This window comes from Equus asinus, chromosome 6, assembly GCF_041296235.1.
Source record: "Equus asinus isolate D_3611 breed Donkey chromosome 6, EquAss-T2T_v2, whole genome shotgun sequence".
NCBI classification, from domain to species: Eukaryota; Metazoa; Chordata; class Mammalia; order Perissodactyla; family Equidae; genus Equus; species Equus asinus.
The window spans coordinates 62,070,079-62,084,487 of NC_091795.1; the positions used below are offsets into that span (position 1 = coordinate 62,070,079).

General features: G+C 34.9%; 1 protein-coding gene across 6 annotated transcripts in view; it reads right to left on the reverse strand.

The window, feature by feature from the left end:
* The window catches only part of FOXN2 (forkhead box N2), a 57,139-nt gene that overhangs the window by 36,688 nt on the left and 6,042 nt on the right, over nt 1-14,409 (reverse strand). Inside the window, exon 1 of one of the 6 annotated variants that reach the window (XM_044772385.2) lies at nt 1,088-1,191. The exons of the other annotated variants lie outside the window; for them this stretch is intronic. The gene's annotated coding sequence lies outside the window, so the exon portion shown is untranslated. Of the gene's footprint in view, nt 1-1,087; nt 1,192-14,409 lie in introns of those variants that run through there. 6 annotated transcript variants of the gene reach the window in all.

Below are 14,409 nucleotides of genomic sequence, written 5' to 3' on the forward strand. Positions count from 1 at the left end.
AAAATTTTCTCCTTTATTAAACTCTTTTATATTTTCCATTTTCTTGTCCCTCTGTGTTGCATTCTGGATTTCTTCAGATTTATCTTTCATTATATCAATTTTTCTTCACTGGGGTCTATTTGCTTTTATCTATTCCTTGAATGTTACTTTCAATTACTGAACATTTTCATTTCTAGAACTTCTGATTCTTTTTACAAAATGTTTGCTCTTTTCCTCATTTTTAAGCTTTCATTGAACATATTAAATATACTTTTGCGGGGGGGAGGAAGATTAGCACTGAGCTAACATCTGTCAATCCTCCTCTTTTTGCTGAGGAAGACTGGCCCTGAGCTAACATCCGTGCCCCTCTTCCTCCACTTTATATGTGGGACGCCTACCACAGCATGGTGTGCCAAGCGGTGCCATGTCTGCACCCAGGATCCGAACCAGCGAACCCCGGGCCACTGAAGCAGAATGTGTGCACTTAACCACTGCACCACTGGACCGGTCCCTAAATACGCTTATTTTATATTTTACATCTGATAGTTCCAAGATGTGAACTATTTGCAGGTTTGATTCTGCTGATTCTCTTATATTGTGCCCTGTTTCCTTGGATGGTTTGTAAATTTTTATTATAAGCCACCCATTTTCATTAGAACTTTACCAACAGGAATTCTTTGATGGTGATGATTTGTGTTGCTTCTGTCAGAGCCCTGGGATTAGTAACAATCCAAGATCACTTTAAATTCTTAGCTTGACGTTTAGTGTCAATTCAGGCTGTAAACCAGTGTGAGGGCCGGTTTGTGGCAACAAATTCTCAGTAGAGATTTTATTTTTCCCATCAGCAGCAATATTCTAGAAAGACAATTTTCCTCGTCATCCCTGGGGACATGAAGGGAAATAATTTCTAGATCACTCTTATACCTAGAAGGTATAGCCCTACAGGGCTCCAAATTAATGAAGAAGACTATTTCCTGCTGACGTTTTACCTTAGCTAGGTTTGTGCCTTGCTTCCTGATCCATAAGCCCCACAAGGTCATGAAGACAGAAGCTCACTTGATTTCGGAAATATCCTCAAGATAACAGCCAGCTTTAGTACTCAGCTTACCTCACTGAGTTTCCAATTAGTGTTCGGTCTAAATATTCTTTACTTTTGTGCCAGAGCATTGATGCATTTTGTCTAGCATTTTAGGTTGTTTTCAGCAGAAAGTCTGGTCCAGGTACTTAGTTCACCATACTGCTGGAAATAGACGTTGACATTAGTTTCTGATGGTAATATCTCTAATGCATGTTATCCTGTATCTTACAGCATTGGTTCTTAAGTTTCTTCTGCCTCAGCACACTTCAGGAATTTAACTCACTCTGTTCATTATGACAGTGATTCCCAACTGGAAGTAGATAGAGGACATTTGCCTGGAGGTAGAAGGTGGTTATCAAAAATTCTGTGCAGGGGCCAGCCCAGTGGCGCAGCGGTTAAGTGTGCACGTTCCGCTTCGGCGGCCAGGGGTTCGCCAGTTCAGATCCCAGGTGCGGACATGGCACCGCTTGGCAAAGGCCACGCTGTGGTAGGCGTCCCACATATAAAGTAGAGGAAGATGGGCATGGATGTTAGCTCAGGGCCAGTCTTCCTCAGCAAAAAGAGGAGGATTGGCAGTAGTTAGCTCAGGGCTAATCTTCCTCAAAAAAAAAAAAAATTCTGTGCACATTTTGTTAAAGAGGGTGCTTCTTGGGACCAGCCCCGTGGCCTAGTGGTTATGTTTGGTACACTCTGCTTCAGTGGCCCAAGTTCAGTTCCCAGGCGTGAACCTATACCACTCATCAGCAGCCATGCTGTGGTGGTGGCCCACATCCAAAATAGAGGAAGACTGGCATAGATGTTAGCTTAGGGCAAATCTTCCTCAAGTAAAAAGAGGAAGATTGGCAACAGATGTTAGCTCAGGGCAGCAAAAAAAGAAAAGAGGGTGCTTCTTCTCATCCCTTTTAAAAATCATACTCTTTAAATATATGAAAGATATTCTAAACCCTTAGCTATGATTCAGGTTCATCACTATAAACAAAAACTTGATAAAGAATAATACTTACAGGGATTTCTCAAGGATATAGGACTAACTGCCACTTTATCAGTTTCTCAAATCAGGATGTCCCATGGAGACACTCTGGGAGTGACAAGTTTTGCAAATTTTCATTTTGTGCTTTCATTTCAATAACAGTATAATGTATTTCACCATTTTCAAAAAGAAAAATGAAGACAAAAAAAAAACTACTTCAGGAACTAAAGTCAGTGATTCTGAAAATGGAATCTGCCTATAGTTTTTTTCTTTAAAAGAAATCCATACATTATTCAAGGTGAGAAATATGGCTCCACACTAAAAGGCCGAACACTGCTATGCTTGAGTTATTGGACTAATCTTCTTAGTTCTATATCCTAGTCTTCATTTGTCCTATCATCACTGCACCTGATTATACAAGTATACGATCCCTTATCTGAAATCCCTGAAGTATTTCAGAATTCAGAATATTTTGGATTTTAGAAAGGGACTACAATGCAAATATGATGTGTTATATGATGTATCAGTAAGGTCTGAGGCAGTACCCCTTAATAAACACACTAATATTTCTGCAGCAAAATGTATATTCACATGAAGAGGGAGGTAAATAAAGACCATAAGCAGTGTTATATTAGTTCAAATCATGTTTTGCCATTAAATGGGTTAAGAGAAAACTTTTGGTTTTCAGAGTATTTTAAATTTCTAAATCACAGAGATGGAATTATAGAACCATTATCTGCTACAGACTGGAAAGCCAGGTAAATTTCATTAGAATTTCATATAAGATCACGATAAGTAAGATCTGACAAGGCAAAGAGCTCATCTTAAGGTGCACGAATTTAATGCATAAACTTTGTAATTTTTTTCTCCAACTACTCAGGAGTCCCTTTTTGTCTATTTGTAGTTTAACAGTTGAGGATACAGAATAAGTAACCTCCTGATAAGCAGGAAATGTATTATATTATAAATTCAAAATGTCAGAAGTACCTAAATGTATATAGAAATTTAAAATATATACCAAAGCTAAAGTTATAGCTATACCGGATTATGATTATGGTATTTCTACATCTAGCAATATGGATAAAAGGTAGAGAAAGAGACATATAAGAGATATGCTATTCAGAATAGCCTCTCCTGGCCCTTTTCTATGAAACTTCAAAAAGAAATCTCTTACTCCTACTCCACTAATGGCTCTGCTGTTGTAGTTGTTAGATGCTATGGTAAAGTAGCGTACAACTGTAAAACAAAAGGCTTCTCCCTTGAACAAGGATTAATATATGTAATACTAGGAGATACTGAACAGAAATTTGAGGGAGTAGCATATTTGAAGTTAAAATTGTGAAGGATAAGAATTTCACATTATAAAAAAATCATAAAAGTAAAATCTATATCATTATTCCTGATACTATTATCACAACTGAAGGCAGTGAAGCAGAGGGTTAAAAGCATGAGCTGTGAAGAGACATTGTCTGGGTTCAAATCGCAGCTCTGCCGCTCAAGAAGCCGTAAGATCTTACCAATTTAGAATTCTAATAGTACTTACTTTCATAAGATTGTCAGTACACATTAAATGAGAATAATAATGAAGCACTTAGAACAGAGGTAGAGAGTAAATACACAATGAATACTAGCTATACACATGATAATTATTATTACTGTTGTTACTAATTTTTAAAATTATTGTTAGCTTTCTTCCTAAAGTAGTAGATTTATAAATGTTTTATCTTTCAGATACAAAAATTAGGGTACAAAATCAGTAACAATACTTTATATTTTAAAGTTTGGAAGTTTTTAAAAAACACTCTAGTATTAAGGATAGGTCTCCCTTATGACCAGTGACACACTGGCAAGGCAGGCAACTAAAATTAGGACTTCTGAGAAGAGGGCTGCAGTAAGTTTCATCATTTTCTTTATGATGCGACTTTCACTTCCTTATTCTACTTGTTTCCATGAACTTTGTCCGTTATGCTACGTCAATATTTTACCAATCATGCTACATGACAGACCCTTCTTCAAATCTTTCTAGTTTAAGTAATTTAAATTAACTTAAACCATATAAGCTTTCAGAATTTTTTTAGTATTTTTTAATAGCCCCCAAAAAGTCTAAGTTCCTTTATTAACAGATCCGCCTGATGCTAACATTCTCACACACGTACACAAAATTTATAAAAAATAAAGAAAATAACTACACTATCTCTGAAATAAAATATGTTGAGTTTTCACTAGTAATAACATTCTTAACAACAAAAAAGAAAAGATGTATTGGCAAACATAATGCTATAATCAAAACAGGACAGGAATATAAATACCTACATATATAGTTACATTCATTTGTATAAAACTCATTCAGAATTTACTATCTTGTTACAGAATTCTTATCAAGTTAAAATATTCAAAATAATTTCTTCTCTACTTTCAAGATATTATTTATATTTTGAATTTCAGCATATTATCTATAGTACTTTAAAAATATAGGTTCGTGAACACAAAATTTAATGACCCAAAAAGTCAGGCTCTCAGTCTAGCAATTCTCACGAATACGAAAGTTTTTTAGTGTATACTTTAGTAAGTAATATGGATCCACAGCAAAAGAGGAATAGCTGCAATTAACTCAGTTCTAATAATGATGTTTTATTAATACTTTTAAAAAATGCTTTTCAAATTACATTATTGAGTCTATTCATCCTACACTTTTCAATTTTAATTAAGTTTTAATCTTACCTATATATACTTCTTAGAGCCCTAAATCTATAAGTTATTGTTTGCAAGATGATTTTTTGTTAAAAATGTACATTTAATCCATTATATTATCTAGAAATTCTTATTAGGAAAAAAAATAGCACTGAAAAAAGACTCAGGTCAAAATAAAAATATGATAGTCAATTCTTGATATCCCAAAGCAAATTTATTCCAATATATTTTTTTCCTTGCACCCCTGAGGCAATTACTGAATATGTCTTTCCTCATTACTCAGTAATGAGGAAAATCAATTTTGCTGTTTCTAAAAAGCTTTTACTACACTGAAGTCAAAAGAAACCATGCCATCTGTTATGTTCTACTAGAAGGGGGAAGAAGTTGAAACCAACACTTGAGCAATTGTACCAAGAGGCTCTGAAGAATATTGGCAGTCAGTTCTATGCTTAAGGCAAGGGATAATTAACCATGAACTACATGGCAGCATCTGACCTACAGATAAAGTTGTTTCACACCATTTTCACCCTACCATTCTAACTTCCTATTTAAAATCAGTCTCATTATAAACAATTACTTTAAATATCTAAATTCCTGAAGCATGTGTCAAATGAATATGATTTTTTGGGTTACATTTAATTAAACACATTTACAATTTCTAATTCTGTCTTTTTATGTGGTCTTAAGACATTTGGAAACTATTTTTATCGACTTATTTTACCTCCCACCAAGAACTTAATGTCATCAGTAAAATCAAACAATCTTACAAATATCAAAAGAGCAACCAGGGACTAGGCCCCACCTCAGATTTGTGGCTTTCCCATCCAATTACTTTAAAGTAACCAATATAAAAAAACCACTGACTTGGGCTAAGATAACCCTAGCAAAGGGAAATAGGCAGTCATTCACTTAGTTCAAGTCACTAAAAAAAGTTTTTCATAGAAAAAAAATCTACAAAACTAGGGCATAGCATAGAAATCCAAAATGTTCGTGAATTTTATTAGAACTGCCTGGCAATTACCTCAGTTTTTTACTGTAATTTAAGCTTTGTCTCTGATTAAGATATATTATATAATAAAAGAAATTTCCACTCAATTCCCCTCTCTTTTCCTCACCTCCAATCTCCTTAAGAATGAACTATTTTTATTAATTAATTATAATAAGGTATCATTTCTCAAGACTAGGAGCCACAGCATTATATTTCCTAGATTTATTCAACAGTATAATAAGCTTATTATAATCAGCTCAACATAAAATATTTTAGCAGTTTACAGATACTATTTATTTCCTAAATCTTAAAATTCTTCATTTTCAAAAAAGGAAAACAGGAGCTGGCCCGGCGGTGCAGTGGTTAAGTTCATGTGCTCCACTTTGGCAGACTGGGATTCACAAGTTCGGATCCTGGGCACAGACCTACACAACACTCATCAAGCCACGCTGTGGTGGCATCCCATATACAAATATGCAAAAGAGGGGAAGAAGACTGGCACAGGTGTGAGCTCAGGGCCAAACTTTCTCACCAAAAAAAAGAAAGAAAGAAAAAGAAAAGAAAAACAATCTTCTTCTTGTTAATTTATCACATTGGTAGCAAAAGAAAGTGTATGGAGCACATACTATTTGCAAGGCACTATGTAACAAACCTAAGAAACGTTAGAACTTTAAAGATACTCTATTGACTCAAAATATCTAATAACTTTGGTAACCCTCAGGTAAGAAAAAAAATAAGACATATAAAAAGAAGGAAGTCAAAACCTTTCCTATTGAATTAACAATACATTCTTTGTTTTGATTAGAATCTCTATTAAAAATACTGTTCATACCACAAAATCCAATATTGAGATAAGAGGGTAGATTCAAATTCCAAATGTACCGCAAAAAGACGTATTTTAGATTATAATGCTACATGATGTCATGTATCCAGGACAACTGAAGCATTATGGTCTCTTTAGGAATAAAACTGCCTCTTGGTCATAGATTTAGGTGACACAGCATGTGATCCATTGTCTCTAAACAAAAAATGTGTGCAGCTGCATTTTCCAGTCAAGAAAGGAGGGGGGGAGCAGAACACAAAAGGGTCAAAGATTTGTCTCATAGGAAAACTGTTTTCCAATATGGGTGAAAAAAGAAATGAAATTGAGGGGGAAAAAACCTTTCTCAAACTCATGCTAAAAGCAGAAAACACAAAAATCTGGGGGGAAAATTCTGTTGCGGTAACCTTCCACCGAATCCACTTTTCTCCTACCCTAACTTGCCCAGATATACTGTGTAAACCACGGTTTAAATGCCACTTCTATCTAAATAATTTTGTGCTATTTGTACACAGTATATAGAGCTTCCCTACACATTTGTCTCCCCCCGAAAAAAGTCTAAGTTGTTCATTAGTTTCTTGGGGAAGTTAAAACAAAGCAACAGCTCCATAAGTAAAAAATGAAACACATTTGCTTCTAACCAGTAAACAAACCTGATATTTTCTGTATAAAGACCAAATGCTTTCCTTTACAATGAATCCCTAGCACATAATCTTCCCTTTCATACAAAGAAATACTGATTTCAAAAAGTAGTACCATAGAAGATCTATATTGAGTGAAAACCATCTTCTCTGACAAGAAAAATGGCTATTTCTAGTAAGTGTTAAAAAAAAGTTGATGACAAAATAATTTGTAAATTTCTATTGGTATCTAAAACATAGCACTAATTTATCCTACATGTTATTGAATATAGTGACAGAAAAGAAGCAATACTGGCTCTCACAGTAATTCTAGCTTAGAAAATCCAACTTCTCAACCTTTGGGATTGTAATCAATGAGGTGTCTGAACAAAAATACGTTAAAAGCTGAAAAAACTGACAGCACAGAAATCAAAAAAGAAAAATAACCACTAATGGAGGGAAATATCCTTACTATCTAGAATTAGAAGTAATATCACCTGTGCTACAATCCATATAGTAACCAATTAGCCAACTAGCACTTTGGTTCTTTGATAGTCTTATGCTGCACTTGAAAAGCAAGGCTGAAAGGAACAAAGTTACAGAAACCTGAAAGTCAACAGATCTAACATCCTAAAGTCCAAAGGTAAATTTGGTTGGCAGTGAATACATACTGGTGGTATTCTTTGTCATCAAAGTTATTTACGTGTAATACCATTTTCAATGCCTTGAAGATAAGCCATAATTGTCACCACGCAGTAAATTTCGTACAGCCAACTGTTCCACTGAAAATAAGCATCTTTTAAAAGCACATTCATAATCAGAAATACCTTCAATAAAGGCAGATAACAGTATCTTATCTTACTAACAGCCCCCAATGTCAAATTTAGAAAGCAAAATTTAGGACTCTATACTGGTAGATTTAATATACTGATTTTATATGTACTTCTAAAATGACACAAAAGTATATATACATATATATATATTGTTTTTTTCCTAAGATTCACCCAGAGCTAACATCTGTGCCAATCTTCCTTTATTTTGTATGTGGGTCACAGCCACAGCATGGCTGCTAATAAGTGGTGTAGGGCCACCCCCAGGAACAGAACCTGGGTTGGTGAAGCAGAGCGCGCCAAACTTTACTACTAGGCCACACACTAGCCCCAAAAGTAAGGTTAATTTAACATAGAATTGAGTCCATTTTAAATAGGACTAAACTAACCCTATATGTACGCTTACTGAAATAAAATATATTTATGCTAAAAATTGTCAAAGATATTTATGTTATTAGACTATCTCCAGAGCATTTTACAAAGTAATACCCTAACAAACATTCAAGTTTTTAAATAAACTTATGCGGAATATAATCTGAATTCTAAGCAGCCACATCAACTGCAGCTATATACAGCTAAGTAGTCTAGCTGTCACTTCTAGTAGACAGGATCAGCATCTGAGTGGATGCTAGTTCTATTTGATAATATAGAGAACATTGAAAGAAAATAGCTGTTATTCATCTTGGAGGTAGATCAATGTTTGTGGCAGGTTTTTTGTGTTTTTGTTTTGACCTGCTGAGTTTGAGATGCTCCAGAGGTCATTCTTAACTACTATACTAGGTGCCATCCCACCTAGACTGCTTGGTAAGTATGAAAGGAAGACAAAAAAAAGTATATGCTATCATCAATATATCTCACTCAATAGCTACATCCTCAAGCTAATGCTCGTCTACTTGAAGTTACTCCAAACCAGACTAATCCTGTTCAAATACTTCCTGTGCATTTTTTTATTTATATGCTTTCTCTGGACTATCTACTCTCCCTATCACCATTCAGCCAAAACCCTAATATTTAAGGCCTAATTTAATTACACTTCCTCCATGTAATTCCCACCTGAACTTCTTTCAGGGATTTTTTTGTCTCTCCTACTATGTTGCAATTGGATTTATATGTCCTCTTTTTACCATCGTTTTCATGTCAATAGCTCAAAAGAGACAGTAGACATGAAATTATTTTATAAACACTGAAGTTTCATACTTTATAAAGTACTTAATCCAGACTAAATGAAAAACCAGGAAAGGAGAAGAAAAAACAAAGGACACAAGACCCCTAAGCAGAGTACTTCAAGCAAGTATAATCTGGCCCTAATTTGTCGCCAATCAGATTAGAAATGCAAAGAGAAAATTATACCCAAATTATACATATTGTTAAGCTTTTTCAACTGAACAAAGGAGGTGTTTTTATCAAACTATATGGAACAAAAAGTTGAAGGGTGAAGTATGATATTCATTAAAAAAAATTTACTGAGGAATGAACATTCAAGTACAGAATACTATGCTAGATACTATGTTTCCATTCTGCTTTGTGATATTTTCACTTCCTAAATTTTAGTTCTTCACTTAAGAAGTATTTCGAAAATAGTATTATCACAAAAGAAAACTCTTTAAATACTAATTATTTTAATTCCACCTGAACAATATGCCATTTTGAAGTAGTAACTGAAGGAAGTCTACAGAAGATCCATTTGTATGAACTACTACTAATGAAAAAGTTTACAAAAACAAATAGAGATAAGGAGTTTATTAAAGGTACGGATACACCATCATGACTATAAAAACCACCTCACCCAATCCCACTCCTTGGGAAAGTTAGTTCCTACTCTGCTTTCCCACAGTACTCCTGAATCTATGTTTAGAAGGGTATGTCTCACATTGCAACTATTTACTTACATACATCTCATTCCTAACACATGGTAAGCATTTGATATTTGCTAAATGAGTATCTTCACCTTGTAAAAATTATTTATATCTTTTTGTTCTAAATATCAAGAGAACTTCCCTCTAAGCTTTCTGATTATTTCATATTTCTCAATTATTATCTTTATATAAAGGGAAATCAACAAATTCTCAAAACTCTAACCAATCAATATTAAGCTATTAAACCCAATTCTTTTCTGTAATTTAAGAATGGCCTTAGAGTGGTGCACCTACAACATGACTAACAATAATGTACAATTGAAATTTCACAAGGTTGTAAACTATCATAATCTTAATAAAAAGTTAAAAAAAAAATGGCCCTAGGTGTACGTAATGCAGGTTAGCTTTTCAATACTGGAAAGAGCTAAAGCATTAAATGTCAACACACTAAAGCTTTTGTATTTGCAACAGAAAGATAATCCCATGACCCTTTCACAATTTCCCAAAGGATCTTTAATAGATTTATTTGTAAATGCTCTCTCAACTAAGAAGAAATAATCAGGCCAAAACAACAGGTTCAGAGCGTTATGACATGTAAAATCAGTGGACATCATTAAGTGTCAGTAATTTCAGAAGAAATGAAAGTTTTTTGCCAAGATTTTTGGAAAAAAAGATGTGACAATGCCCAAAATTAAAATTACCAAGAAGAGGATTATGGGAAGATGGAAGAAAAGTTTTGATTCCTCATGAATCTTCAGCTAAAAACAGAGCAACTAGAGAACAAACGCAAAAACCCTTGGGTAACATTTACAACAAAACTATTTGACAAAGTCTCCCCACAAACCCCAAAACACAGAGCACTGAAAGAAACCACCAACAGCTACAGACTTGTTTTCTATCAGTGTCTAAGTGAGAGAAAGCAGAGGGAAGCAATGCGGTATCTGAGGGATGTGAGAACAGAAGCAAAAAACAGCCAACAGGTATTCACTGCAAAGCACTGAGAGACGGTCTGAGAAGCTGAAACTACTACAAGCGTGGATAAGTGCAAAGGGTCCAGAGTAAGGCCTTAGATCTCTTGAAACTGACACCTGGGGCTCTCTTCCAAGACAGACCCTACACTTAAGAGAAAGTGCTGGTAATAGAAACAAAATTGAGCAGGACAGGGACAAACAAGATGAAGGAAAGAGAAGGTCCTGATGGAAGTGCCAGAGTAGAACAGAGCCAGGAAATCTCAGCAAGCCATCTACCATTTCTCCTAATGATGCACAAAAATAACAGAACGCATGAAGTTAAAACAGCTATCTGAACCAAGCCTCCTCCTAGAAGTTCAAGAAAACCAGTTTAATATAAAGAAATGAGCAAAAGTATTGAGGCTGAATATCATACAAAGTCACAATAAGAAAAAAGAAATAGGAAAATAGTCAAACTCAGAAGCGGCGGTGGGGGGGGGGGGAGGGGAAATGGGAGTTGTTCAATGGGTATAAAGTTTCCATTACACAAGATGAGTAAGTTCTAAAGATCTGCTGTACAACACAGTGCCTAGAGTTAACAATACTGTATTGTACACTCAAAACTTTGTTAAGAGGGAGATCTCATGTTAAGTGTTCTTACCACAATAAAAAAATTTTTTAAGAAATAAATAAAAGAAAAAAAGGAGAATAAAATAACATCCTGCAGACAATGAAAGCATGCCAGAAAGAGATGCTCACAGGATAGATAAAAACGAGCTTCTATTTCAAAATGAGAGTAAAAGAATTATATAAGATATGAAAGAAAAATACAAATAAGAACTGGAAAATCTCAGAAATAAACTGACAGAGCTCAACAAAGAATTTGAAGTAAAAGAAAAAAATCATTTCAGAAATGAAGACTTAAAGGAATACAGGAAAAAATAAACATCTAAGATAAAGCCTTAAGTGAAACAGAAGGTGAAAATGAAGAAAATGTGATCAAAAAATAAATAGAGAGAGAGGGACGGTGCAGGCAGGCTTAACTATAGCGTCTGGGTAATAAAAATCAAAAAGAGGGCTGGCCTGTGGCCGAGTGGTTAAGTTCGAGCTGCGCTTTGGCGGCCCAGGGTTTTGCTGGTTCAGATCCTGGATGCGGACATGGCATGGCACATCAGGCCATGGTGAGGCAGTGTCCCACACGCCACAACTAAAATATACAACTATGTACCAGGGGGGGTTGGAGAGAAAAAGCAGAAAAAAAAAAGATCAAAAAGAAATTTAATTAAGTAATTTTCAAAAAAGTCAGGATAGTGGTTATTTTTTGAAGGAAGAAAGTTATTTTTGTGAAGAAGCACATGGAAGGGCTTCTAAAGTGGCTGGCAAAATTCTATTCCTTAATCTGGAAGACGGTTACATGGGTGCTGGCCTTATAACAAATTCACTAAACTACACGTTTGTTTTGTGTAATTTTCTGCATCTACACTTTACAATAAAAAGGGTAAAAAAGGAATTTAGGAAAATCAAAAACTACAGATGACATTAATTTAAAACCACTTCTAGGTATCAACAGAAAACAGATTAGTGAAAAGCTTTTGGAATAATCTTCAAACCAACTTAAAATTACATAGCCAACCAAGAAACCAATTTTCGCACAATGTTTTGTCCTGACATTTGGCAAACATGACAATGAATTAAAAGTCTACAATCGTATTATACAGTACTCACCTGTTCTGTTTCTCATATGTAACCCATGATTTAAAAGTATCTGATATTTACTCATTCTTAGAATAAACTGCAACTAATATTTAAAATGTGTGAAAGATTCTTTCAGTTAAGAGGTACTCTAAAACTGCCAAGAAAACTCATCTTTGTGACAAACAAACATGGTAGCCTTAAAAATAAACATAATTAAATTCAACAAGCATTTATCCAGCACGTGTTATGTATGAGGTATTTACAATTTAGTTGAAGGGATAAGTGATACATAAAACTATAAATGGAAAGATATATTTACTAAATGCTTTAAGAAAGGTACAAAGTACTACCGGTTCAAAAGAAGAAAAGGGCATCTCATCTGTGCTATGGCATTTAAATTCTAACCAGACCCTTTTCATATGCCTCCAATCTATCCTCCCCAATACTGGCAGAATGATCTTTCAAAGACCAAAATCTCCTTTTTAAACACTTCATAAAGTACAGGACACAGCAGGCAATTCAAATGCCTTACAAGGCCTGGAAAGGCAACAAATGAGTGAAACTGGCCTGGTATAAGACAACAGAGAATGATGGAGACGGCCAAAAAGAAGGCAGTTACTTATAAGCTTCAGTCAGTACTGCCATGTAGGAACATGAAACCAATGCTGTCACAAGATGGCAGAACTCTAGATATTTCAGGTGAAGTGTACCAATATTTAGGCCCCAGGGCACAGTGGTTAAGTTCAGAACGCCCTGCTTTGTGGCCCAGGTTTGCAGGTTCGGATCTCAGGTGCAGACCTACACCACTAGTCAGCCATGCTGTGACAGCGACCCACATATAAAATAGAAGAAGACTGGCAGAGATGTTAGCTCAGGGTGAATCTTCCTCAAGCAAAAAAAGAGAAGGACTGGCAACAGATCTTAGCTCAGGGCAAATCTTCCTTAGCAAAAAAAAAAACAAAAAACAGTTAGCAAATAAGGGAAATATGAAAAAATATTACAAGCCAAACGAAGCACAACTGTAGGTAAAGTTTGTGAACTCTGACTTACACAAACTCTGATATTAATATTCCAATAGCTGACCCCTAGATGCCCTCAAAACTGAACAATAGCTGTCTTCCTAACTTAAAGGAAAAGCGAACAAACAACTTTCTCTCTTACAAAGTTATCTTAAAACTCTAGCACTTACTACCATTAGTCTGCTAGCAATAGGCAGCAGATGACAAAACAAGAAAAAGTAGGAAAGAACATTTGGTAGTCATCTCAAAACTACTTAACTGTTTTTTGGTTGTGATTGTTTTTATCAACAGCTGTGCTCATAAGTTACCATTTTACAGTGTATACATGTTATATGGTCAAATTTTCTATTCCTAAAATTGTTTCTACATTGTATGACAGAATAAAATACATAAATGTATTTGCTCTTTAGCAAAAGAACACCATGAGACTCCAGAAAAACTATAGGCCTAATAAAATTTAAAATCTTCGGTAGAGTGGCCTACAAATTCCCTAAAATCTCTGGCTCCTATGTGCCACTATTTCACACCACCCCAAGCATCCTGACTATACTATGCTCTTTCACTCCTTCACGCTTTTAGATATATTGAGGATCTCTACCCCATGTGTTAGAACTGCCTGAAGTCATCTCTCCAGGAGCCTTCCTTGAATTGTCTGTTTTTTCCATCATACTTCCTTAGCATCCTATATAGAATCCTATTATAGAACTTACTTGCTATTTATTATTATTCATAATTATTTGCTTACCTTTCCTTCTCTGTCACTAGACCAGCAGTTTTCAAATTTTTGACACTATCCCCCAATAAGAAATTTATTTTTATAGAGATCTACAACACACTACCTACACTACATAACACTTTTATCCTTACCACATACAACACAATAAAATTTTCTATTTGATTTTTTTTTTTTAAG